Source organism: Felis catus, chromosome A2 (genome assembly GCF_018350175.1).
Source record: "Felis catus isolate Fca126 chromosome A2, F.catus_Fca126_mat1.0, whole genome shotgun sequence".
Taxonomy (NCBI): domain Eukaryota; kingdom Metazoa; phylum Chordata; class Mammalia; order Carnivora; family Felidae; genus Felis; species Felis catus.
The window spans coordinates 72,200,629-72,226,335 of record NC_058369.1 but is presented as its reverse complement, the minus strand read 5'-3'; the positions used below and the strand labels follow the sequence as shown (position 1 = coordinate 72,226,335).

Genomic DNA, 25,707 nt, shown 5'->3' with positions numbered 1-25,707 from the left:
CACTCAGCTTCGGTTCCTCGTCGGAGGCGCGGGCGCGAGCAGAGCAGCGGGCTTGCCGCGAGGATTAAGCGGACGCACATGAGAAGCGTGCTATAGATGTTAGTTCTCAGAAGAACCTCTCACCCCACGCTGCAGACGCTCTGTCGGCAGAGTGTGGGATGTCTCTGCTGCCTGATTTATAGAAATTCAGCCGGTTCCCTCGGAGTCGCACCCATTGTGAGTCCTTTCAATTCCGAGAGAGGCCTTGAGGCTAGCTGATCAAAAAACGCACCGCGCGTGTGGCATTTCATCCACCTCCCCCGGGGTCTGTAACCAACAGGGATCGATGTTTGTAGCTGCCACTTGGCGGTGACGCGAGCGCGAATAAAGTCCAAGGGACCAATCCCCCCACCCCCCGCCCCGCCCCAAATGCTCGCCTTCTGCACCTCAGTCCAGTTGTGCGAGCCGAGGAAACAAACTTCAGCCCTCTGGGCCTCGGTTGCTTCCTTTTGAAAACCGGAGGTGACGGCAGTTCCCCTTACAAACGTTCTGCGGGCAGGGAACAAGTTTAGTTTTGCAAACTTCTGTGGAAAAGCAAAACCTGTGGGAGTAAGTTCGCCCGCTAAGATTTATAATAACACAGCGACATCCGAAGCTGGTGAATGCCATGCTGTGCGCAACCCTTCACGTCACTGATTTCCTTAGATCTTCACCACAATCTTAACCATTCCTATTTTGGCAGGGAGAAAACCAAAGCTCAGAGAGGGTAAGAAACTTCCCCAAGGTCACACAGCAGAGTCAGAAACAAAGCCTGGGCCCAGGGAATCCTCAGCACTACTGTCTTTTGTGGCGTGTCTGAACTTGTCCACCGAGCTCCACGTCACACACAGAATGATGGAGGAGGACAGCCACACGGGTGAGCCAGCAAGGTCATCCAAATCAGGTATGGTGACCAATAAGTGTCAGATGTCCCAGCCAGCCTGTCATGAAACCCCATTTCTACTGGATTTAATGTGCACTCAGACCCCATTACCCGTACCCCACATATGTTGGGGCTGACCCAAGGATATCCTCAGAGATTCGTCAAGATGCCAGAAGGAGCTGGGTTCCAAGCAGAGGTCCAGAGAACGCCGCCTCCACAGTTTTGTGTGCTGCTTTGCCCCTAGGTTCTGACAAATCCTGTTCAGGCCCATACACTACTCTGTTTCTCTGTTTCTCTTTCTCTCTCCCTCCCTCCCTCTCCAGGTGCTTGGCCCAGCTTGGCCCCAAAACCTCCTCAGTCAGAAGAAACAGAACAAGACATGAATTCATGCAAACAGATGCCCAAAGTTAGCTGTACAAATAACAGCCTCCCAGCCCCGGTCTGAACTCAGCTGGGACAGCCTGCCTCCTCACCCTTCAAGGGTCTCAGACAACCTGCTTCTTTAGCCCTAGGCTACAGAGAAAAAGAAAAGGTCCAAAACTTAATTTGGCGAGGATTTCCTCCAAGGCACCGCTTCCCGAATCTTCAACGAGCTGTGCTGCTCTTCTCCGGACCTGAGTTGAAGGCAGCGTATCGATCGCCAGGTCTGCAGCCCAACTCCTGAGCTCCGCTGCCTGGAGGGGCTGGGAAAGCCGGCAGGGCCCAGGAGCCCAGGAGGAGCGCAGGGGCTCTGCCCTCCCCTGGGCACCCGTAAAACCCTTCCCTGAATTTCAAGGTGACGGCCAACATACTGCACAGAAAGCACACACCAGACTAAAATACGGGAGTGGACCCAGGTCATAAGTGAACACTGCAATGGGCCAAGAACGGGGGCACTTGTGTTTATTCCCGTGTAATTTGCCTACTTACTGAGCCCTGTTGTGTGACACAGGGCATTGTGCCAGGGGCCGATGGGACCATCTCTGTACTCCCTCTGGGAGCTTACAGGCCCCTGGCAGAGCCTGTACTCTAGTGGGGGTGAGCAGAAGTGGAGGGGGTCAGCAAAGTCCCTAGGGGACCCTCAGACTGAGTAATGGGAAACAGCTCGGGATTCCAGCGCTGGGAGAAGAGAGAACCGGGGGGACGGTGGGCACAGGAGGTCGGCACATTCAAAGAACAAAAACATACAGGCCACTCCCGGGACTTCGAACATAGAGGAAGGTGTCATCGTGATGGGTCCTCCGGAAGCCAGGGGCACTGAAAGTGAAAAGGTTAACAAGGGGGCAAAATGAGGCCACGTCCACTGCCATCACCGGCCTGCAGGTGAGGAGGCCCAAGTGCAAAAAGGCAAAGAACAGATATAGTAAATGGCAGCGTCCTTCTGACACCAGGACCCAAGCCTGTGACCCATGATCTCCAGTTCCACTTTTCTGCGGCTTTAAAATGTAGAAACATAAACAAAGCAGGCAAGAATATCCAATGGGAAAAAAGAATGTCTCTTCAACAAATGGTGTTGGGAAAACTGCACAGCAACATGTAGAAGACTGAACCTGGACCACTTTCTTACATAATACACAAAAATAAACTCAAAAAAGATTAAAAACCAAAATGTGAAACCTGAAACCATAAAAGTCCTAGAAAAGAGCACAGTAACTCCTCTGACATAGGCCATAGCAACATTTTTCTACATATGTCTCCAGAGGCAAGGAAAATAAAAGCAAAAATAAACTATTGGCACTATATCAACATAAAAAGCTTCAACACAGCAGAGGAAATGATCAACAAAACTAAAAGATAACCTACAGAAGGGGAGAAGGTATTTGCAAATGACACATCTGATGAAGGGTTAGTATCCAAAATATATAAAGAACTTATACACATCAACACCCAAAAAAACAAATAATCCAATTAAAAAATGGGCAGAAGAAGCGAACAGACAGTTCTCCAAAGAAGACATCCAGATGGCCAACAGACACAGGAAAAGCTTCTCAACATCACTGATCATCAGGGAAATGCAAATCAAAACGACAATGAGATACCACCTCACACCTGTCAGAATGGCTAAAATCAAAAACACAAAAGACAACAAGTGTTGGTGAGGATGTGGAGAAAAAGGAACCCTCTTGCACTGTTGGTGACAATGCAAACTGGTGCAGCCACTGTGGAAAATAATGTGGAGGCTCCTCAAAAAGTTAAAAATAGAGCTACCCTATGACCCCGCATTCACACTACTGGGTATTTATCTGAAGAATACATAAACACTAATTCAAAGGGATACATGCACCCCTAGCAGCATTATTTACAACAGCCAAACTATAGAAGCAGCCCAAGTATCCACTGATAGATGAATGGATAAAGAATATTGTGTGTGTGTGTACATATATATATATATATATATATTCTGCTATATTATGTATGTATACTGTTATTTATATCCTGTTATATATAGATGTCATATAATGTTCCTTTACATATATGTTACATACCTACATACACATATACATATGTATATAACATAATATTACTCCACCATAAAAAAGAATGAAATCTTCCATTTGCAACAATATGGTTGGAGCTAGAGAGAATAATGCTAAGTGAAATCAGTCAGAGAAAGGCAAATACCATCTGATTTCATTCATGTATGGAATTTTAGGCACAAAACAAGTGAGCAAGGGGGAAAAAAGAGAGTAACAGACACACAAGCCAAGACTCTTAACTACAGAGAACAAACTGATGGTCACCAGAAGGAAGGTGGGGGATGGGTGGGCGAAATAGGTGATGGGGATTAAGGGGAGCACTTGTACCACCTGAAACTGAATGTTAACTATTCTGGAATAAAATAAAATGCAGAATTACAAATGTCAAATTTGATGCAAGGATGATCATTAGCAAGCAGTTTAACAAGGGGATGCAGGGACTAAAGCCAAACTGCAAAGGGAATCAAGTTCAAAATCGAGTTTAAAATCATAGATCAGCAGGGACAAGTAAGGGGCGTTTTTTTAAAAAAATTGTTTTAGTGTTTTGATTTATTTTTGACAGAGAGAGAGACAGAGCACAAAGTGGGGGAGGGGCAGAGAGAGAGGGAGACACAGAATCCGAAGCAGGCTCCAGGCTCCGAGCTGTCAGCACAGAGCCTGATGCGGGGCTAGAACTTATGAACCACGAGATCAATACCTGAGCTGAAGTCGGATGCTTTACCGACTGAGCCATGCAGCCACCCCAATAAGGGGCATTTTAATCACAGAAAACCAACGCAAACAACTACCAAGCCCCTCAGTAGAAATTCTCTGTGCCTCCTGGCCTTGGTCTGCCCAAACAAGACCATGCTAGAGCATCATGTCCTGGTGGGGTGCTTAATTCCTTACATTTTCCCCCAATTTTTTTTTTAATTTGGTGAAATACACAACATAAAATTTACTGTCCTAACCACTCGTAAGCATTCAGTTCAGTGGTGTTAAGTACATACGTATTGTACAACCATCACCACCACCCCGCTCCAGAACCATTCACATCTGCCTAACGCATAACTTCGGATGAGGTTCTATTTGTGCGCTGTCACGCACAATTCCATAAACATTCCTAACACCCTGCCATGTGAGGGACTGGCCTGGATGTTGGAGCACCGAGACAGATATGACACAGCTCTGCCTTCAGGGAGCTCGAAGGCTGTTCACAGAACCGGATAAACGCATTCTCAAATCAGCGCTAAAACAGATTTCAGGTGCTGTGCAACTTACAGACCAAGTGCACGGGGCAGATGCTCTGCCCCGGGGCCCATGGACAGACCAATTGCACGGAGCAGATGCCCTGCCCCTGGGCCCGTGGACAAGGAGGGCCCAGCTGCGGCCCAGCTGAGAGGATGCTGGCCAAAGACAGCAGGCAAATGTCATTGTGGACCAGAAGCCACCTACGCAACTTCTCTCCTCTGGAACAGAAAGTTCCAGAAAAGTCAGTACAAAAATGTGTATCACCCAAAGCGCTGACAAAGTTTTAAAAGTTAACTTGATGTTTCACACATGTAGCTTCTGCTGGGACCCTCGCTTACAGGAGGTAGTTGGTTGGTCACACCAATGAGACCAAACTGCCGGCCCCCAAGAAGCAGGTGCTTTAATCCCACAGTCACACGTAAAAGTCCCTTTGGCAGCTACCAGCGCTGCAGAAGCCACGGTGCTGACCACACTGGAATACGTGCCTTTGCAAAGATAGCCTGCTCTTGCCACCTAAGCTAAGACAGAACAAAACAAAATGACCTTGCCTTTGATCTCCAAGGAACTCATCATCCCTTCTCCTGAGGCAATGAGAGTTATTTCTTCAGTAGCACAACAGAAGGGCCCCACCAGATGTAGCTCCAAAATGTGGGCTATACCACCAAAATAAACATGGATCCCCATCACTGGGAGCTCAGTTATAGAACAAGCAGGCAGCATTTGTCAGAGGGTATCAAGAGCTATAGAGAAATAAAAGGATAAGTGGTGTAAGTGGAATCAGGCCATGGAGGCCATGCGGAGGCCAACAGGCGGAAGTTCCCCCTGGAGCTCACTGAAAAACACACCCGAAAGAGGTAAGGGAGTTAGCAGAACAGATTCAGAAGAAGAAGGAACAGCTGGACAAGAGGCTCCAAAACGGCCCACAGGCCAGTGTGGCTGGAGCAGAGACAGGGAGGGAGAGAGTGTGGGTAGCAGGGGAGGGACAGAGGCCTTTGGCTCCGAGTGATGGTGACCATTAGTGAATTCTGAGCTCAAGAGCAACACAATCCCACTGACTTCATGTAAAGGCTCACACTGGCTCCGCGTTGACAAGAGACCACAGGGAAGCAAAGATGGAGGCAGGGCGCAGGGCTACTTGCCATCCGGAAAGGAGCAGCAGGTGGTGAGCAGGGAGCAGGTGGCTTATGAAAGCAGAGCCGACCAAATTCCCTAACAAGCTAGACTTGGGGTTGGTGTGCAAAGAGAAAGAGAGGGAGAAAGGACACGGTTCCGACATTTGGGGCCTGAACAACTGGAAGATGGCCTTGCCATCCACGGGGGATGAGAACGGTGGGCATGAGCAGGTTAGGGTGCGGGTGCTGGTAATCAGCTCGGTGTTCAACCTCACGTCTAAGAGGTCGATCAGATTATTGCAACAGAAACTGCTAAGAGTTGAATATACACGTCTAGAGTTCTGGGGAGAGAGGTCTGGGCTAAAAGAATACATCTGGAAGTTATGAGCAAGTCAAGAAATCAATGGTATTTGAATTCATAAGCCTGGTTGCTGTCACTAAAGGAGTAAACTGAGAGAGGGAGGATGACCCAGGACTTAACTCTGGGGCACCCCAAATCGAAAGGCCAGAAAAAAAAAGAAGCCAGAAAAGGGTATGGATAGGCAGTGGCCAGAAAGCAGAAAGCAGGCAGAGGTGTCAAATAAAGAAAGTACCCTGAGGTACGTCCAGCGCCACCAAGAAGCCAAGTACGATAAGGACTGAACGCTGACCACTGGAGTCAGCAACGTGGGGTCCCTGATGGCCTTGCAAAGCAGAGTCCATGCAACAAGAGACCAGGAGAGAAGCCAGAGCAGGTGTAAAAAGGGAAAGAGGGGCGCCTCGGTGGCTCAGTGGGTTACGTGTCAATTTCGGCTCAGGTCATGATCCCATGGTTCGTGGGTTCAAGCCCCACGTTGGGCTCTGTGCTGACAGCTCAGAGCCTGGAGCCTGCTTCGGATTCTGTCTCCCTCTCTCTCTCTCTGCCCCACCCCTTACCCCACCACTTATTCTCTCTCTCTCTTAAAAATAAACTTAAAAAAATTTTTAATGAAAAAAAATACTGGTTTTAGCATCCTCCCAGGGTTAAACAGTACTATATAAGTGGTGCCTACCTCTGTAACTGCCCTTCACTCTGTTCTGGCAAACGGCACCATGACAGGTGGCAACACGCAAAAGGTTCACATGTGCCAGACTGTTCATTGTGGGGGTGAGTGGAGAAGGGACCTGAGGCACCTCAAAACGGCCTTTTCTTACCCCAACCAGTCCCATAGCAATGGTTTAGGACAAGCAAGCATTTGGAAAGTGAATCATTTCTGGGGACAGCAGTGGGGGAAGAGGTTCCTGGCAGGAATCCATGTCCCTTACAGGTAAATCAGTTTTGTTTTCCTTGCAGGTGACCAACAGACCTGTAACAGCCTGGACTTCCCCCAACAGAATCCCCAAATGGACAAGAACATATAGGATGCAACCAGTCAGATCTATACTTATCTTGCATAGTGGCTCAAGTCAAAATCCAGGACTCAGTTTCCCCTCTCGTCTCTGTTTGACCTCCCACATCCCCCTTCCTCTGCACCTGCCTATCATGAAGGCAGCCTGGCAGCCACTTCGGTCTGTCTCCAGAGCGAAACCACCTGCACCTCAACGGCCTCAGGCAAGAATCCTACCCTCACCCCGCATATTAATCAGGCGATCTTCCCAGAACTCAGGAGGTCAGGGGCGCAGGATCAGAAACACGACGTCCTAGGTGTGGGTCCCCAGCTCTGCCACTTTCCAGCCCTGTGGTAAGTCATCTACCCTGTGTTCGGTTTCCTCACCTGCAAACCGGGGGACCAACAGCACCTACTCGTTAGGGCTGTTGTCGAAGTGAGTCCCACCAAACCTAACAGGAACGGCACGTGCCAAGCGTCTCCGCAAAGTGCCTTCTCTAGAAGAGCTCCTTTCTGCTTCCACACCTTGAGTCAGTCCCATCCTACCTAGAATAAAATCTAAACTCCTTGCCTCGGTCTCCTTTCCTTCCATGCCTCCCCCTCTCTTACAATTCTGTTTCTGTTCTGGAACACACGGCGCCTGTGTTCCCGATGGGGCCTGGCCATGCGCTCGGCCCAAAGGCTCTTCCTCCCTGCTCCCACGGCCGTGCCTCCTGGCTTCCTCGCCCTCAGCCCCTCCCCATCTCAGTCCTTCCGTGACCGCCAGAGCATCCATTCCACCTGCCACCCTCATGTCCTGTGTACCGATGGTCTTCCGACTGGAAGGCTGGCTGGGTCCCCAGTGCAGGGCCCGTTTTGTTCAATGCTTTAGCTCCAGGACCTGCAACACTGCCTGGTTTTCATAAGTGGACAGTGCACACTGGCTGATGGATTGCTTCCGGGAATGAATGAATGAATGAATGAATGAATGAACAAAGGAACAAACATGCATACATAAATATACATATGCATCCATAAACATATATACACACACACACATATATTGTGGTGACCAAGAAAATGCCCAATGCAGATCTCCCTTCACTGAACCACCTGTTGCCCCAGCTGCTGTTGGCCAGCAGCCTTCAGCTCAGCCCATGCAGGGATCACCTGAGCCACAGAGTACCGCCTTCTTCAAGGTCACCCTCCTTTCTGGAGCAACCGTCACCTGATGACTCACCTGTATGGGAATATGGAGATCTGGCCACCCCAGGACAACACTTACAGCCCATTCCAGGTGCAGTACTGCCTGTGGGGCCAGCCAAAGCTGGTGTTGGGCCCTCAGTGCATCTGGACATCTCCCTGCAGCCACTTCGGCTCCTCCCCATTCACAGCCACCATCTCCAAGGCACTCTGGAAGAAACATCCTGCATTTCAAGCTTCACCTCACACAAAACGCAACCTGTATCACACACGACGCTGCTAAGGGGGACACGGGCCCCCCTCTACCCAGGCATGCAGGTCCGTGGGCTTGGGAGGTCGGCACGCCTGGCATTTTCTGCCTGTGCTACTGAGTCCTCTGTTCAGCCTGGACTTTTATATACTTCAGTGCCTGGGGCTCAAGGCCCAGCTGGCCAAGGTGGTGCTGCCTCTGGAGACCACATTTCCCCGGGGGGTCTTCGGAATCCACACCTGTTCAGATCTACAAGTGGTATTCTTGTTGAAATCCAGCCACTATCTTTTTTTTTTCTAGGCTTATGGGAAGTAAATCGAAGTAAAAGACCGCTTCCAATTCCCCATCACACACTCATGTTCTCCTGCATCCTCTCTCCAGCATCCCTTCAGATGCCCAGAAACCTTTAAAGTGGTAGTTTGAGCCCTACACCCAAAGCCACCCTTTTTTAATAATTACGGCAGGATGCTCAGAGATCTTTCTTGTGCAGGTCTCATGCTATTGGTGAGCTGTAGCTGCTGTCCGGCAGCACTAAGAATGTACAGATATCCACATGCCTTGCATGTGCATTCCAGACCCACCCGTGAGTCTGAGCTTCCCTTGGACGATCACATCACAGACGTGCTGCTACACGGGTGCGTGCGTGGTCAGCTCCACCAGCCAGTGGTCCTCTCTAGCTGGCGACCGAGGCTGTTAGTGCCAAGAACTGTGATTAAGGGGCGCCTGGGTGGCTCAGTCGGTTAAGCTTCCGACTTCGACTCAGGTCACGATCTCACAGTTTGTGGGTTCGAACCTCACATCGGGCTCTGTTCTGACAGCTCAGAGCCTGGAGCCCGGTTCAGATTCTGTGTCTCCCTCTCTCTCTGCCCCTCCTCTGCTCACACTCCATCTCTCTCTTTCTCCTTCCAAAATAAATAAACATTAAAAACAAACCAAAACCAAAAACAAAACTGTGATTAAAAAACAAAAAAAGAAAACAACCTGGTGTCAGCATCCAGGACCTGCTTTCTGGGGCTGACCATCTAGACAAACATGACCTCCTGGAGCCCAAGGGCTTGACCTGTCCCCGCAGTCAACTTGGCTCCCTCTCTGCACTATGGCGGCCACTTCTGTAACAGCTGGCTGGTGCCCAGAGAGGAGCAGGGGCTGAGTAGATTTAGCCTCCCTGTCACCCTGTGTTAAGCAAATGATCCCACAAGCCCGAGCATATCGGCAGCAACCACAGGTATGAAATTCTAGCTCCAAGTGTGTCTGGGCACTCCAGAGCCGAACAATATTCTTACAAACCACCGCTTTACGCTACAGAAGCTCGCATTTGAAACAAAAAGCAATTGGATCTGAGCTCCTCTTGTCGGCTTTCCCTGACAACTCCCTTCTGATGAAATAAGCGATCATTCTCTCCTGTCTCCCCTGCCCCACCCCACCCCGCCCCCCAGCATTTTTAAAAACTCCCAACCAGAATACTGGTTGCATGGCATCATGAAAGAATTTGGAGGTATTCTCCTCTGCCCGGCGGAAGTTTGCATTGCTTGAAATCTGCCCTCCTCACCTTGGTGAGCGTCCGTCGTGACCAGCACAGTGCACAGGCAGGTACACAGGAAAGATTTACAGAAAAGACAGTGAAGCTCTTGATTGCACTGGAAAAAAAGGCACTTTCAAGGTCCTCTCCATTCCCAAGGCAACGTCATGTGCAGCAGGAAGACACAGTAGACAGAAAGCTGGAAAACCACACGGCCACCCAGACGAAACTGCGGTAGACAGACAGCCACTGACTTCGAGGCCCATCAGTGTGACTGTGCCAGGGGACGGGAATCAGAGTCCTTCATCATGTCTCGCCATGAAAAGGCCCACAACATCTGCAACAAATAACCTGAGGTGGCCTCTAAGCCTAGACAACACCATCTTTAAAAACTTGAATTTTCAGGGGTGCCTGGGTGGTTCAGTCGGTAAAGCGTCCAACTTCGGCTCAGGGCATGATCTCATGGTTCATGAGTTCAAGCCCCGCATCAGGCCCTGTGCTGATAGTTCAAAGCCTGGTGCCTGCTTCAGATTCTGTGTCTCCCTCTCCCTCTGCCCCTCCCCCACTTGTGCGTGCTCTCTCTTTCTCTCTCTCTCTCTCTCTCAAAAATAAATAAACCTTTTAAAAAATGTTTTAAAAAACCTGAATTTTCAGTGAGTGCAAACTTCCGGTTCCACACCATATCAGCTTTCAAATCCTAGGCCATCTCATTTTTATGAGAGCTACATTTGGGGATTAAATAAAAGAATACCTAAAAAGAGCTTTTAAAGGTTTTGGTGCTCTCTAGAATAAAAACGACTGAGTAGTGTTAACGATTATCATTAGAAACAGTGTTAGCAATAAAATTATAAGGGAAGCGCCTCCTATGCAGGTAAACCCGCATATATTTTATTTTTTGAAGGGCTAAAGTTTGAGATGTAGGATATGGCTATTTAATATCTACATGAATAAGGAAGAAGAAATCAAGAAACAAGGTTATCAAGAAATCAAGAATAAGGTTTATCCCTGGAGATGCCGCCACCACAGAGTAAAATAAGTTCCGTAATCAGTCATTCCTGTGGCTGTGGCTGAGGAGTTTTACTTTTCCAATGAGATTTACATTACTTTTAGTATCAAAAAAAAAAAAAAATCAAAATCAAAGCAACTGTATTGGTTTGAATAACGTGTGCCCCCCCAAAATCGTGTCCACCCGGAACCTCTGAGTGCGACATGATTTGCGCAGAGGGTTGTTGCTGATGTAATTAGTTGCATTCGATGAGGTCATGCCGGATTGGAGCAGGCCCTAAATCCAACGAGTGGTGTCTTACAAGGAGGCCAGTAGCCACAGAGACAAACACAGAGAACACCACATGAAACAGAGGCCGAGATTAGAGTGATAGAGCTACCAGTCAGGGACCAAGGATGGCCAGGATTCTTCCCCGGAGAGGATTATGACCCTGGCCACACCTCGACTTCAGACTTGTGGCTTCCACAACTCTGAGGATAGATTTCTGTAAGCCACCTCGTTGGTCATAATTTCTTACGACAGCCTGAGAAAACCAGCAGGGGAGAAGGACTCTATTGTTTCATCTACTGCATCGTAAAAGATTAAGAATATCAATGTACACATTGCTGGTGAAAGGGTAAATTGGTTTAGCCTTTCTGAATATGTATTCTTTGATCCAGCCATTCCAGTTTAAGAAGTATATGCAAATAATCAGAGAGAGAAACGATAAATTAGCTGCAAGGCAAAACACCACAGTGCTCTTATATTATTTATTGATAAAAATCTAAAAAACTAACTCTAAGTAAATGACAATACAAGACTGATAAAGTAAATTTATTCCAACCAACCGGTGGAATATTTGGAGGAGCAAACTCAAACTGTACAATCATCAACCAAGAAAAGAATATGCAATGTACAGAAATCTTCATCCAGGGCACCTGAGTGGCTCAGTCAGTTAAGCTTCTGACTCTTGGTTTGGGCTCAGGTCATGATCTCACAGTTGGTGAGATTGAGCCCCACATCAGGCTCTGTGCTGACAGCATGGAGCCTGCTTGAGATTCTCTCTCTTCCTCTCTCTCTGCCCCTCCCCTGCGTGCACATTCATGCATTCTCTTCCTCTCTCGCTCTCTCAAAATAAATAAATATTAAAAGAAAAAAAGAATCCTTATACAGGAGAAGTGGTGCAGGAAGTCAATATGTGTAAGGACAAGGTAGAAAGAGACAAGAAACCACAAAAGTGAACGATCTGGTCGACAGTTAACATCGCCAAGCTCTTGCGCTAAGCACTAATCATGCTCTTCCAAAAGTAAAGTTTTTGGGTTTGTTTTTTTTTTCTGTTCTCCATTTGTAAAAGGTAATCAGGAAAAGCTGCCCTCAGCCCAAAACAAAATAAAACGATCAGTGGAGAAAATAAAACATGGGAGTTCGGATAACGTAACGTGTATCTTCAAGCACGTAAAGTATTAGTATGAACACCCACTTTGTACTCCAATGGCTTTGAAGAATAAAGAAAAGGAAATAAGTTAAAAAAAAAATAGCAAGTTAAGACCTGATGACACAGAAGTGAAAATATCCTTACCAAAATCTTACAGAGTCCTGGGGTAAATTAGCAAGGATAACAGGAGTCTGTCTTCCTCCCTGCCAATTAGCAGCACCAGAATGAACCATTTCCTTTCTCGGCTTCTGAGAAGCAATGGCCTAAATCAACACGCTCTTGCAGTCTTTCCCAGAGCCAGCGTATCGTATTACGTCTTGACAGACTCAGGTACGTCCTATAATGAACGCTCATGCTCCAGAGTTAAGTGTGTACACACACGTGCAATTTCATGGCTTGCAAAACTACAGGGACAATGCAAAATATATTTACGTTTGCACACACGATGACGAACAGTCATCGTAGATGGTAACCAAACCGGTGGTGCAAGCACAGTTTTACTGTTACAGAATCCAATATACGAAGTCATGTGCCAAGTTTTTAGAAGTTGTAAAAAAGAAAGCAGGAATAAGTGAAAATAACGGTGACGTCAAAAGAACTATGACTTGGCAAACTGAAAACCATTATAACTTATCAGAACATTTCAAAGCAGGTTGTTTGCGGGGCAAGGGCACGATGAAACGGAAGGACCACTAGCAAGTGCGCCTACGATTAAAAGGACAGAAAATAACAAGCACCAGCTGGGGAGGAGATAGGACTCTGGATAAGGAAGAGCTCTGGGTTTCTTTTAACGAAGCACTCATTGCAATCAGATCATAAAATCTTGAATTAAGAGCTGGAAAATATGAAGGATCCAATAACAACAAAGAAACTAGAAAGCCATTCAAGAGGATTTCCAATAAAGGCTTCAGACCTAGTTCCTGGTAGTCTTAGGTGTGAATTTATTCAAACTTCCAAAGGACAGATGATTTCGTGTTACGAAAAAGTTTCTAAAGGAAAACGTTGGGAAAAAAATTTCAATTCATTTGAAAAACTAATGCAATTCTAATGTCACAATCTAACACTACGTGAACGAAGGAGAAAAACTAAAAATTAAAACTACTTATAGACAAACAGTAGAACTATTGGGCTCCTAAGTACAGTATTAGCAAATGAAATCACATCAAAAATCAAGTAGATTATGGGGCGCCTGGGTGGCTCAATTGGTTAAGCGTCTGACTTCGGCTCAGGTCATGATCTCACGGCTCGTGAGTTCGAGCCCCGCGTCGGGCTCTGTGCTGACAGCTCAGAGCCTGGAGCCTGTTTCAGATTCTGTGTCTCCCTCTCTGTCTCTGACCCTTCCCCATTCATGCTCTGTCTCTCTCTGTCTCAAAAGTAAATAAACGTTAAAAAAAAAATTTTTTAAAAAAATCAAGTAGCTTCTACACCAGACAACATGATTAAGAATATTATGAGATACACTGGAAACTACAAGACATTAATAAAAGAAACTGAAGACACAAATGGAAAGAATTCCATGTTCATGGATTAGAAGAATTAATACTGTGAAAATGTCGATACTACCCAAAGCAATACACAGAGTCAATGCAAAACTCCAACGGCATTTTTCACAGAAAGACCACAAACAATCCTAAAATTTGTATGGAACCATCTAAGATCCCAAATAGCCAAAGAATCTTAAGAAAGAAGAACAAAGCTGGAGGCATCATACTCCCTGATTTCGAACCATGTTACAAAGCTATAGTAATTAAAACGGCCCGGTATTGGCGTAAAAAACAAACACAGAGATCAATGGAACAGAATAGAGGGCCCAGAACTAAAGCCACACATATGTGGTCAATTAATTCAAGACAAAAGAACCAAGAATGTGAGGTACAGTGCTATATACAAGGGTTCCCTTTTCTCTACCTCCTGACCACCGCGTGCTGTTGCTTGTCTTTTTGAGCCTAGCCATTCTAACGGGTGTGAGCTGATATCTCATTGTGGCTTTGATTTGCATTTCCCAAAGAAGACACACAGATGGCCAACACACACGTGGGAAGATGTTCAACATCACTCATCATCAGGGAAACGCAAAGCAAATCCACACTGAGGGATCACCTCACACCTGTTAGAATGGCTAGGATCGAAAAGACAAGAAATAGCAAGTGTTGGCCGGGGTGCAGAGAAAACGGAACTCTTGTACAGCACTGGTTGGTGGGAATGGAAGTTGGTGCAGCCACTATAGAAAACCGTAGGGAGTTCATCAGAATATTAAAACTAGAACTACCATCTGATCCAGCAGTTCCACTTCTGGGTATTTATCTAGAGAAAACAAAACACTAACTCGAAAAGAGACCTGCACACACATGTTCACTGCAGTCACATTCTCAATAGGGAAGGAATATTATTCAGCCATAAAAAAGAATGAAATCTTGCCATTTGTGACAACCGTGGACAGACATTGAGGGCATTATGCTATGTTAAATATGTCAAAGTCAAGTACCATATGATCTGTCTTACATGTGGAATCTAAATATAAAGAAACACATATATAAACAAAGCCCATTGAATCAAGATCCTGAGAAGAGATCTGGGTTGCCAGAGGCAGGGGAAAGGGGGTGTGGGTGAACTGTTATGGTGCAATGGGTTTCTCTTTTCTTTTTTTTTTTTTTAGTTTAAATACACTGAAATTTTAAAATTAGCATTATGAGAAATGTAAAAAGATCTTCACGTGGTCAAGGGAGAAAAACCATATATCACAAAAACAAAAGATTATGAAAAAGTTTTTGGTAAAATCCAACACCCAATGTTACAAAAGTACCAAACCCAAACTAGAAAGATATTCCCTTAGCATGATTAAAAAATAATAATAATGTTAAAGTAACAGCCAAGAGGGGTGCCTGGGTGGCTCAGTCGGTTGGGCACCCGGCTTCGGCTCAGGTCATGATCTCACGGTTCGTGGGTTCGAGCCCCGCGTTGGGCTCTGCGCTGACGGCTCGGAGCCTGGAGCCTGCTTCAGATTCTGTGTCTCCCTCTCCCTCTGTTCCTCCCCTGCTCTCACTCTGTCTCTCTCTCTCTCTCTCCCAAAAAATAAAATAAAATAAAGATTAAAAAAATAATAAAAAATAAATAAATAACAGCCAAGATAGTTATCATCACTCTTAATCACTATTATCCAGGAGGCTGAAGGCAGTTCAACAAGATATAAAACAGAAATCAAGTATACAGCAATTGAAAAGGGAAGAAAAATATTTTTATTGGCACACGGTGTTACAGCGTAACCTAGAAAGCCAAGAAGATGTACCAGAAAAATTATTAAAACAAATAAGACATTTAATATAGCCATAAAATAGAAAATAAATATCCAGGAATCAACAGCTTTTCTATTTACTAGCAATTACCAGTTAATAGAAACAGATCATTTCTGAACATGCATTAACTGCCAGAAATGGTGTGAAGTTCTTAACACAGTACTCGTTTAATTTTCAAAACAACCCTAAGAGGTAGATACCATTATTATCCACATTTATAGGTGAGAAAGCCAAGACTCAGCAGGATTACCTGTCTCACCAGAAGGCACACTGCTGGCAAATGGCAGAGCCGGTGGGAGAAGCAGGCCATCTGAAAGCCAAGTCCTCACGTCCCCTCAAGTTCCACCACCACCTCCCGATTAAACCTAAGGGCACACTCCTAACTCAAGCAACAATGCCAAGAAATAAACACATTGAGGAATACATACAGCCCATACGAGGACACTAAAAAATAACAAAAACTTTCTGACAGTCACAAACAAGACCCTATCTGAATAGGGACATGCCATTTTTCATAAAAATGTCAATTAGTCCCAAAGTAATAAATAGATTTAATGTAATTCCTATCACAATCTACTACAGAGATAGTATTACTTTTGTTGCTTGATTTCCTTGCAGGGGATGGGGGGGGGGGGGGGTGGGCAGAGACGGAGTTTAATAACGTGATTCTAAAGTTCCTCTACGAGAAACAAAAGGGACTATCCAGTCAAGAAATGTTAATAGCTGGGAGTAAACTGTCCTTTCAGATGTCAGTCACAGTCTTCTCTAGGCTTGGGTCCATGCGGTTCATTGTTCCTACAAGCACCTTCTTAATAGAGTTCTGCGTACGCCTTTGGTGGCCCCTTATTTTGAGAAACATAAGCAAAATGCAAAAGAACGCATAGAACCTAAACGCAACAGGGGCATGAAGACTCAAAAGAATATAGGCTAGGGGCGCCTGGGTGGCGCAGTCGGTTAAGTCTCCGACTTCAGCCAGGTCACGATCTCTTGGTCCGTGAGTTCGAGCCCCGCGTCGGGCTCTGGGCTGATGGCTCAGAGCCTGGAGCCTGTTTCCGATTCTGTGTCTCCCTCTCTCTCTGCCCCTCCCCCGTTCATGCTCTGTCTCTCTCTGTCCCAAAAATAAATAAACATTGAAAAAAAAAATTAAAAAAAAAAAAGAATATAGGCTAAAGTTTAAAACAGTTCTTGTGTTAAGGTGACGAAACCATGTTTGATACCTAGTTTTTGGTCTTCAAACTTCAGAGTTAGAATCTTTGTCATTGGAAGTAAAAAGTAAAAATAAAAAAAAAAAAAGGGCAAGGGAAAAAGGGAAGAACAGATGTATAAAAAATAATTTAAAAATTATTTTAGAGGCACACGGGTAGTTCAATCAGCTAAGTGTCCGACTTCAGCTCAGGTCATGATCTCGCAGTCCGCAGATTCGAGCCCCGCGTCAGGTTCTGTGCTGACAAGCTCAGAGCCTGGAGCCTGCTTCAGATTCTGTGTCTCCCTCTCTCTTTGTTCTTCCCCTGCTCGTGGACTGTCCTTCTCAAAAATAAATAAACCTTTAAAAAAAAAAATATCTTCGCGGGGCACCTGGGCGGCTCAGTTGGTTAAGCATCTGATTCTTGATTCTGGCCCAGGTCATGATCCCACAATTTGGGAGTTAGAGCCCTGCGTCTGGCTCCACGCTGACCGTGCAGAGTCTGCTTGGGATTCTCTCTCCCCACCTCTCTCTGCCCTTGCCCCGCTTGCGCACTCTCGCTCTTTTTCTCAAAATAAATAAATAAACTTAAAAAAAAATTATCTTAGAAAAAAGAACACATCTTTAAAAGACAGCATACGTACAGCACGTTTAACCTGGAAAAGCGAGGCCGAGGAATCATCCAGCAGCTGTACTAAATGATGCTGCCGCCTCCTCAGATGAGCACACCAGCCTGGCCTTCCAACCCTCCTCCGCCGGGCTCCCCCACAATCCAAACACCACCTGAGCTGAGGCCCTTTGCAGCCCTTCTCCACCACTTAGCACCAGATCCACCGGGCACTGCGTTCTCTAATTGCGTGCAAACCAGACTGGAGGACCCTGGGGCAGACCTGCTGCCCCCTCCCGGCTTCCCAGGCCCAGGAGGCCCGCCCACCGTCTGGGAGCCCTTGCCAGACCCAGAAATCCTTGTTGATTCAGAGACTGCAAGTCAGCTCCAGGGCTCTTAGCAAGTTTAAGGTTTCAAAAGACGGGGAAACGGCCACATCAAAAAGGTGATGATTTTCTGACTCAGCTCCAGCTTTTTTAAATATTATGTTTCTAAATAAAGTAAATGGATACTCTAAAGGAATAGCTAAAGGAAGGTCACAGAGCAGAGCAACTACTCAGAGACTTGATAAATCAAATAAACAATGAGGCCAGCCCAGAAAAGCAGAAAAGCAAGCTACAGACCCTCTTGCCTTTTTGTTTTTCCATTAAGGAACTGTTCTTATAAACAATGAGCCCATTCAAAAGGGGTTTTTAAAAATCCCTGGAGGAAGCTTCTATCTCCTGGACCCAAAGCGCTGCTCACCCCTTTTCCCCCTTGCCCGTGAGCCCCCGCCTCTGTGAGCGCGAGCCCCCGCCTCTGTGAGCGCCATCCCCCGCCTGCATTTGGATGGAAACACCTTTGATCAGCAGCTCCAAGGAAAAAAAAAGAAAAAATCAAAACACTCCTAACTCCAATTACTCAGGAATTAGACTTGTAGCAAAAGGTGAGCAGAAAGTAAAGACCTCCGTGTAGAAAGAATCTGCTTCTTTGTGGACCTCTTCTGTGCAGACAAGCAATAGAGGTTTTTGATTTTGTTTTTGCAACTTTTAATGGAGAATTATCTGAACATCCACAGCCACCGAAGGCCAGGATTCCGAACACAGCGATGTGCGTGGATGGCTGACTGGACACTCTCACGCCTTTTAACTCATTATTTATTTTTAAACACATTGATTATTGGTTTATTACTAGTTGTTATAACCTGTCTGGCCTCCAAGGATTCCTAAAGCTGAACAACCCAGGCAGTCAGCATACACACCGTCCCATCTGATTTTTGTTTCTTTTTTAAAACTTTTAATGATGAAACATTCCTAATGTACAGAAAAGTACTAATAATGATACGGTAGAATTTTCCAGGCTACCTACAACCCAGATTTAAGCCATGTGAACATGTTCCCATATTTGTTTCAGACAGTTTTAAGAAAAGGGGACTTCCTCTCTCCTGCCCCTCCCAGAAATACAAAAACAGCACATAAGCTGATATTTATCTTTCCTATGGATACTTTTGCTTTCTGGCCCTTGACAATAATAGTGATTTTTTTACGTTTTAAAAATGCATAACGGGGGTGCCTGAGTGGCTCGGTTGGTTGAGCATCTGACTCTTCATTTCGGCTCAGGTCATGATCATGATCCCATGTTGGGCTCCGCACTGAGTGTGGAGTCTGCTTGGGATTCTCTCTCTCCCTCTCCCCCCATTTGCTGCGTGCGTGTGTGCTCTCTCTCTCTCTCTCTCTCTCTTACTCAAAATAAATAAATAGGGGCGCCTGGGTGGCGCAGTCGGTTAAGTCTCCGACTTCAGCCAGGTCACGATCTCGCGGTCCATGAGTTCGATCCCCGCGTCAGGCTCTGGGCTGATGGCTCAGAGCCTGGAGCCTGTTTCCGATTCTGTGTCTCCCTCTCTCTCTGCCCCTCCCCTGTTCATGCTCTGTCTCTCTCTGTCCCAAAAATAAATAAACGTTGAAAATAAATAAATAAATAAATAAATAAACATTAAAAAATCCATAAATGGGGGGCGCCTGGGTGGCTCAGGTGGTTGAGCATTTGACTTTGGCTGAGGTCATGATCTCATGGTCTGTGAGTTCGAGACCCACGTCGGGCTCTGTGCTGACAGCTTGGAGCCTGGGGCCTGCTTCAGATTCTGTGCCTCCTCCTCTCTCTGCCTCCCCCATGCTCATGCTCTGTCTCTCTCTGTCCCTCAATAATAAATAAACCTTAAAAATTTTCTTTTAAAAATCCATAAATCTCTGGGCCTTGCCCTCTTTCCAGCCAGTATCAACGCTGCAGAGCAATTTTTTTTTTTTTTTTTTCAAAAGAACCTTCCCTCTCACACTGTATTTGTTCTAATGCTGATCAACCTTATTATGGACACATTCTTGCCTGTACAGTATCAAAATGAGGAGAACAAACTGAGGAAAGAAGGAAAACATAAATACAATTAGAAAGGATGGGCCCAAACTTGATGGTTTACACACATTCTCATTTAACCATGCTCTTTCAGAAAGACATTTCTTCCCCTGTCTGGGGGTGTGCACTGTTGTCCCATGGGGCTCAGGCCTACAGTGGTGTCTTCCTGCTCTGCTTCTGTGACCTCACGCCTTCCCAATGACCATCAACACTTCCAACCCAAGCCTCTTTTCCCAAGGTTCCAATCACTTGGATGGCGGTGAACCACCTGTCAAGGTGAGGCCCTTAGAGTCTCCAACAGCGCTCCCGCTCCTGTCTCAGCGAGAGGCACCACCATCTATCCAAGAAGCCCACCCTACAGTCCTGGACTGCCTCTTTCACGGTCCCTCCTTCACCCCCACAGCCCTATTACATACACCCTGCCAAACTCAAGCTCGTGTCTCTAGTGCATTCCACTTGTCTCCTCCCACTGCCACCAAGGAGTCTAAGCCACCACCCGAGCGCGTGAGAGTTCATGCAGTAGCCTACAAGGTCTTCCTGACTTCTGTGCGGCCCCCTTCTGCCCTGTTACAAACACTACAGCTGTAGTGATATAACCCAAATACAGTCCTATCATCCATGCTTAAACATGTTATCTGCCCTTTGGATAGAATCCAAACAAGGCATCCTGGACCTCCACAACCAAGACCCAGTCTCAACAACACACACCCCCTCTCACTCCATTCCTTAGCTCCGCTGGGGTTATTTTAGTTGCTTAAATACACAAGGATCCCTTTCACCTGCTGCTTGTCTGGAACCTAATTCCCTCTGTACCCACCTCCTCAACTCTTCTTACTTGGCTTTCTTCCAATTCATTATTATTATTTTTTTATTTTATAGGTTTTAGAGTGAATATCTCTTCTTCCAGAAAGTCTTCCCAGATGCCCACCTCCAGTCCCAACAATGTCAGCGCCCCTGCTTTACGCTCCATCACAGCAACTGTGGCAAAAGCAACGTCCGGTACATACGATGTTTTCAAAAACTATTCACGTTAGAAATTAATGGATGAAGCAACAGGCATTCAATAAATCTGGTTGACTGTCTTCACCCTGCAGGACACATGGGCCAACTGAAAAGACACAGTATGTCATGCTCCATGTATCTTGGCTCTAGCTAGAATGGCTGTAATTAAATTTACTTCCATTTCGATCATTTTTCAAACGTGATTGTGCTGCCAGCTTGTCCAGGTGGAGTGTCTCAAGTAAGCTAAACAAAGTGAAATGCAAAAATGAATAGTTAGAAAAGCAAACAACCTCTCATCCTCACTAACGTTAAGTAGCACATCTATAAGTGAGGCAGGTCCCCGAGATTTTTCAGGAAACAATTCTGGGCCTATTCACTTAGCTACGACTAAAGATAACTTCATGGTCCTAAAAAGAAAGGGAAATACTTTTTAAAGGGGCCTATATCTAAATGTAGATACAGGTATCCCCCACTTTTCAAGAGTTCACGTCCTGCCACTTTGCTCTAACATTACTACCTGTTTTCATAAACCTGAGGACGATTTTTGCTTTTCCAAAAAAAGCCAAATGGCAAAATTAGCAGTCAGCCTGTGTTTTGCAGGGAGCTGTTACAGAGGCAGCGCACATCCCAGACTGTTCCAGCCCCTTCCCCAGGAGCTGCACTCAGTACCTAGACACCACTGTCTGTGAACGTTTGTTTTATCGCTATTTATTCTCTGTATGTTAGCAAGATGTGTCCTAAGGTATCAGAAAAGCCTGACAGGTAGTTTTTGGGTCTGGGAATGCTAAAAAAAATTTTGCATCTAAATTTCTTTTCTTTTGAGAGAGACAGTGCGTGAGAGGTGGACGGGGAGAGAGGAATGGGGTCAGAGGATCCCAACTGGGCTCGGCGCTGACAGCAGTGAGCCCAATGCAGGACTCGAACCCACAAACCATGAGATCACGACATGAGCTGAAGTCAGACGCTCAACTGACTGAGCCACTCAGGCGCCCCAAATTTTCCATGTAAATGAACAGTCATTGTTTCTTCTTCATTTTACACCATTTCAACTTAGAAAGGTTTCACAGGAACGCTCTACTTTCAGATGGGGGGGGGGACCCGTACACTATAAATCTCTCTTAGGAAGAAGTAACAAAGAAACATAGTTGCAGGTCAGCTCTTCTGATGTAAGCTAACAATTCTTAACAGTGTTAAGTTGGAGCTTTGGGAAACATGGAGGAGACGGCAGATATATGAGAGGATACACAGATCATCGTCCCACAAAGCAATCTTGATTAACATTTTATTCCGCAAGATGAACCTCCCAAGAAAGACCTTGCAAAAAATCTGTATTTAGGGGCGCCTGGGTGGCTCAGTTGGTTGAAAGTGTCCAGCTCTTGATTTTGACTCAGGTCATGATCCCAGGGTCATGGGATCAAGCTCCGCCTGAGGCTTCAGCGTGGAGCCTGCTTAAGAATTCTCTCTGGGGCGCCTGGGTGGCTCAATCGGTTAAACAACCGACTTCAGCTCAGGTCATGATCTTGCAGTTCATGAGTTCGAGCCCCGCATCAGGCTCTGTGCTGACAGCTCAGAGCCTGGAGCCTGCTTTGGATTCTGTCTCCCTCTCTCTCTGCCCCTCTCGTGCTCACGCTGTCTCTCTCTGTCTCAAAATAAATAAACATTAAAAAGAATTCAAAAAAAAAAGATTCTCTCTCTCTCTCTCTCTCTCTTTCCCTATACCCCCCTCCCTTGCACAAGCGTGCTCTCTCTAATAATAAATGAATAAATAAATTAATTAATTAATCTATGTTTATTCAGCAAAAAACAACCACAACAGTATATTGCAAGAAACATTGGCCAGTACTCACTTTAACAAGAATTAAAGGTTTGATTCATGGAAACTTTAAAGAGGTCACCACCTCTGTCACCCCTATGTTACCATTTCCGTTTCATCTTAGCTCTGACCTCATGAACCTGATGAAGACAATACCATTTCTGACAGGAAGACTCCAATTCTCCTCTTAAAACTCTGTTGGTAAACTTGGTGAGAGATATTCCAGGTGGTTTCACGTCTCGTTTGAGATGCTAGAGAATTTGGACCTTTCTAATTGAGGGGGAATAGAAGGAATAGAAGGCGGCGGGGGGGGGGGGGGAGAAAGGGGGGACAGGAAAGAGGAGAAAAAAAGAAAAAGAAAAAAAAACCTATTTTAATAATGGCTGGCACCATATTGACTCATGGAACAAAACGTGAAAGAAGCCAGGGAACACGTTTCCAAAAGGAAGGAGAGGAACGTGGACTTGACAGCTACGTGGGTACTTCCTCCTCGTTATGCTATCACACCTGGTGGTAACTCTCAGACAGTGTAGCCAGTTATCCCCGCCTCACAAACAAGGAAACTTATTTGGTATTTGGTACCAAGTGCCCCGACTCCCTGCTGTAAAGGGCAGGACCAGAACTCACATCCCAGTCTGTCCAGCTGTAGAACTCACCTTTACCCAGTACAGTTCTCCACCGTATGTGTTGCTCACGATGCCCTGAAGTGCAGCTGACCTCTCCCAGGGTCTCTAGAAAGATCAAAGTCTTCACAACCTCTCAGCAGCCAATGCAACGTCTACGCAGCCAGATGACTAATGAGGCAACAATTACCCCATTTTGAGGCGTTGTCTAATGCACCAACACCAGGCAAAAGGCTGTACGTCTCAGCTACCAAGGGAAGATGAAGCCAAATAAGGAAGATCCCTCAGCTAAGGTAAAGCGCCAACACAGGAGCTCCTTTCTAGAGAGTGTGGGGACCTGACACTGGAAGACCTTTTCTTATTTTAATCCTCTGATGGAAACAACTGAAGTCAAAACTAGTCACTCACGGGGCGCCTGGGTGTCTCAGTGGGTTAAGCATCTGACTTTGGCTCAGGTCATGATCTCACGGTTTGTGGGTTCGAGCCCCCCATCGGGCTCCATGCTGACAGCTCGGAGCCCGGAGCCCGCTTCAGATTCTGTGTCTCCCTCTCTCTCTGCCCCTCTCCCTCCCTCCCTCTCTCTCCCTCTAAAAAATAAAAAAAAATAAAAAAAAATAAAAAAATAAAAAAACCCAGTCACTCACTAGAGAGCTGAGACGTTTGGCCACTGGACAGCCTTGAAGCCATATGTTCAAACAATTCCCCAAGTTAGTCTTCATTATACAACTTCAAAGCAGGAAACAAATGTCACGCTCCTAGAGCAGGAAGCTCTACTGACTTTCCAAAGAAGGAAGGAGGCCACCTTTGCCCACCTTTGTGTTTACCATTTGCAAGAGGGCAGCTCACTACTCCCAGGCCTGATGGCGATCTCAGGCTTCACCATCCCAGCCGTGGAAGCAAGCACTGCCCTCCTACTCTGGACAGAACCAGCTTCCTGACGGGGTGTCCCAGAACCTGGCAGAGCCCCTGAAGGCTCACACCATGTGTACAGAAGGCTCTCGCTCCCCATCATCTTCACTAAGCCCACAGTGGTGTTTCCAAAGAAACCAGTCAAAGACCGTAAAGACAGACTGAAAGTGGGAGCAGACTAGAACGATCTTGGTAAATATAGGTGTAGCTGCCCCAAAATACATGGCACAATCATCTGCTCTGCAAGTTCATAGAACCCACAGGAAGCTAAAGAGAGTATACAGAACAGCATCTTATAAAAGAAGTGAAAATTCTCCTAAATCCCTCCAAGTGCAGGTTGAGGTCATTTTTAGACCCACCCATCCATTCCACACGTATTTATTGAGCCCCCACACTGTGCGAGCCCCTGTTCCAAGCACAAGTACAGTGTAAAGGCCACAGGAGAGGCTCTTAGTGCTTAGATCCTGGTGCAGAGACAGTAACATGCAAACACGTGAAAAGTAAAATACCTTCAGAGAGAGACAAATTTTCTGGAAAAAAAAAAAAAAAAGGAAATGGGATAGGAGGTGCCAGGCGAGGGCAGAGAGGGGACTGCAGAGAGCCAAGAGCGGATGCCTGGTCTCTGGAAGGAAGCAGGTTGCGGGGGAGTCTTTCCAGCTCCCCCACCTGTCAGACCCGGGCTGCAGAGCCACCCCCTAGGGGTGCTGAACTCCAGGGACGTGGGAGGATTGTATGACTGGCCTCACAGGCCAGGGCAAGTTCTGTTTGTTCTCCAACCAGCTTCTAGCTCATCACATGGTGGTTTGGCAAGACCTGGACTGAAGGCCTTCTAGGCAAATGGCCCTGGAAGATATCAAGACCAAAGAAGTTCCCTCAAGAGATTGGTTTAATATCTAAACCTTTAAGAATCAGTAAATCCCTCTTAAGGTCTAACTTCCATGCCTCCTTCAGACATGCCCTCCCCCACACATGTGCTCACAGGAGCACACATGCGTGTGCGACACATCCACAGATTAACTTTCCTGCAGAGAAAATGTTGGACTCTTAGTTTAAAAATAATCAGATAAAGCACAATTAATGAGGGGCGCCTGGGTGGCTCAGTTGGTTGAGCATCCGACTTCCGCTCAGGTTATGATCTCGTGGTTCCTGAGTTCGAGCCTCAGGTCGGGCTCTGTGCTGACAGCTCGGAGCCTGGAGCCTGGAGCCTGCTTCAGATTCTGTGTCTCCCTCGCTCTCTGCCCCTCCCCCACTCACACTCTGTCTCTCTCTCAGAAATAAACATTAAAAAAAATGTTTAAAAAACACAACCAATGATTCTGAAGATGCATACCTTAAAATTCTCAAACTTCTTTCAGAAAGTTTCTTTTTTCCACCATGGAAAAGGCTGGGGACAATCTCCCTGCCAACTACAATGACAAAGCATTTCTTCCCCCTAAATTTACTATGATGATAGATAACAAATGGCATCTATAAAGC

The 25,707-nt window shown here is 46.2% G+C and overlaps 1 protein-coding gene and 2 long non-coding RNA genes across 4 annotated transcripts in view; 1 reads left to right on the top strand and 2 right to left on the bottom strand.

Annotated features, from left to right (window-relative positions):
* The window catches only part of GLI3 (GLI family zinc finger 3), a 280,783-nt gene that overhangs the window by 215,169 nt on the left and 39,907 nt on the right, over nt 1-25,707 (bottom strand). The gene's annotated exons all lie outside the window — the stretch shown is intronic.
* On the top strand, nt 90-2,442 carry LOC123383825. Its single transcript, XR_006594075.1, has 3 exons — nt 90-216; nt 722-922; nt 1,225-2,442. It is a non-coding gene; the product is annotated as an uncharacterized LOC123383825 (long non-coding RNA).
* On the bottom strand, nt 19,790-23,844 carry LOC123383824. The gene is made up of 3 exons (XR_006594074.1): nt 23,356-23,844; nt 22,831-22,969; nt 19,790-21,129 (listed from the first exon to the last, which is right to left on the bottom strand). It is a non-coding gene; the product is annotated as an uncharacterized LOC123383824 (long non-coding RNA).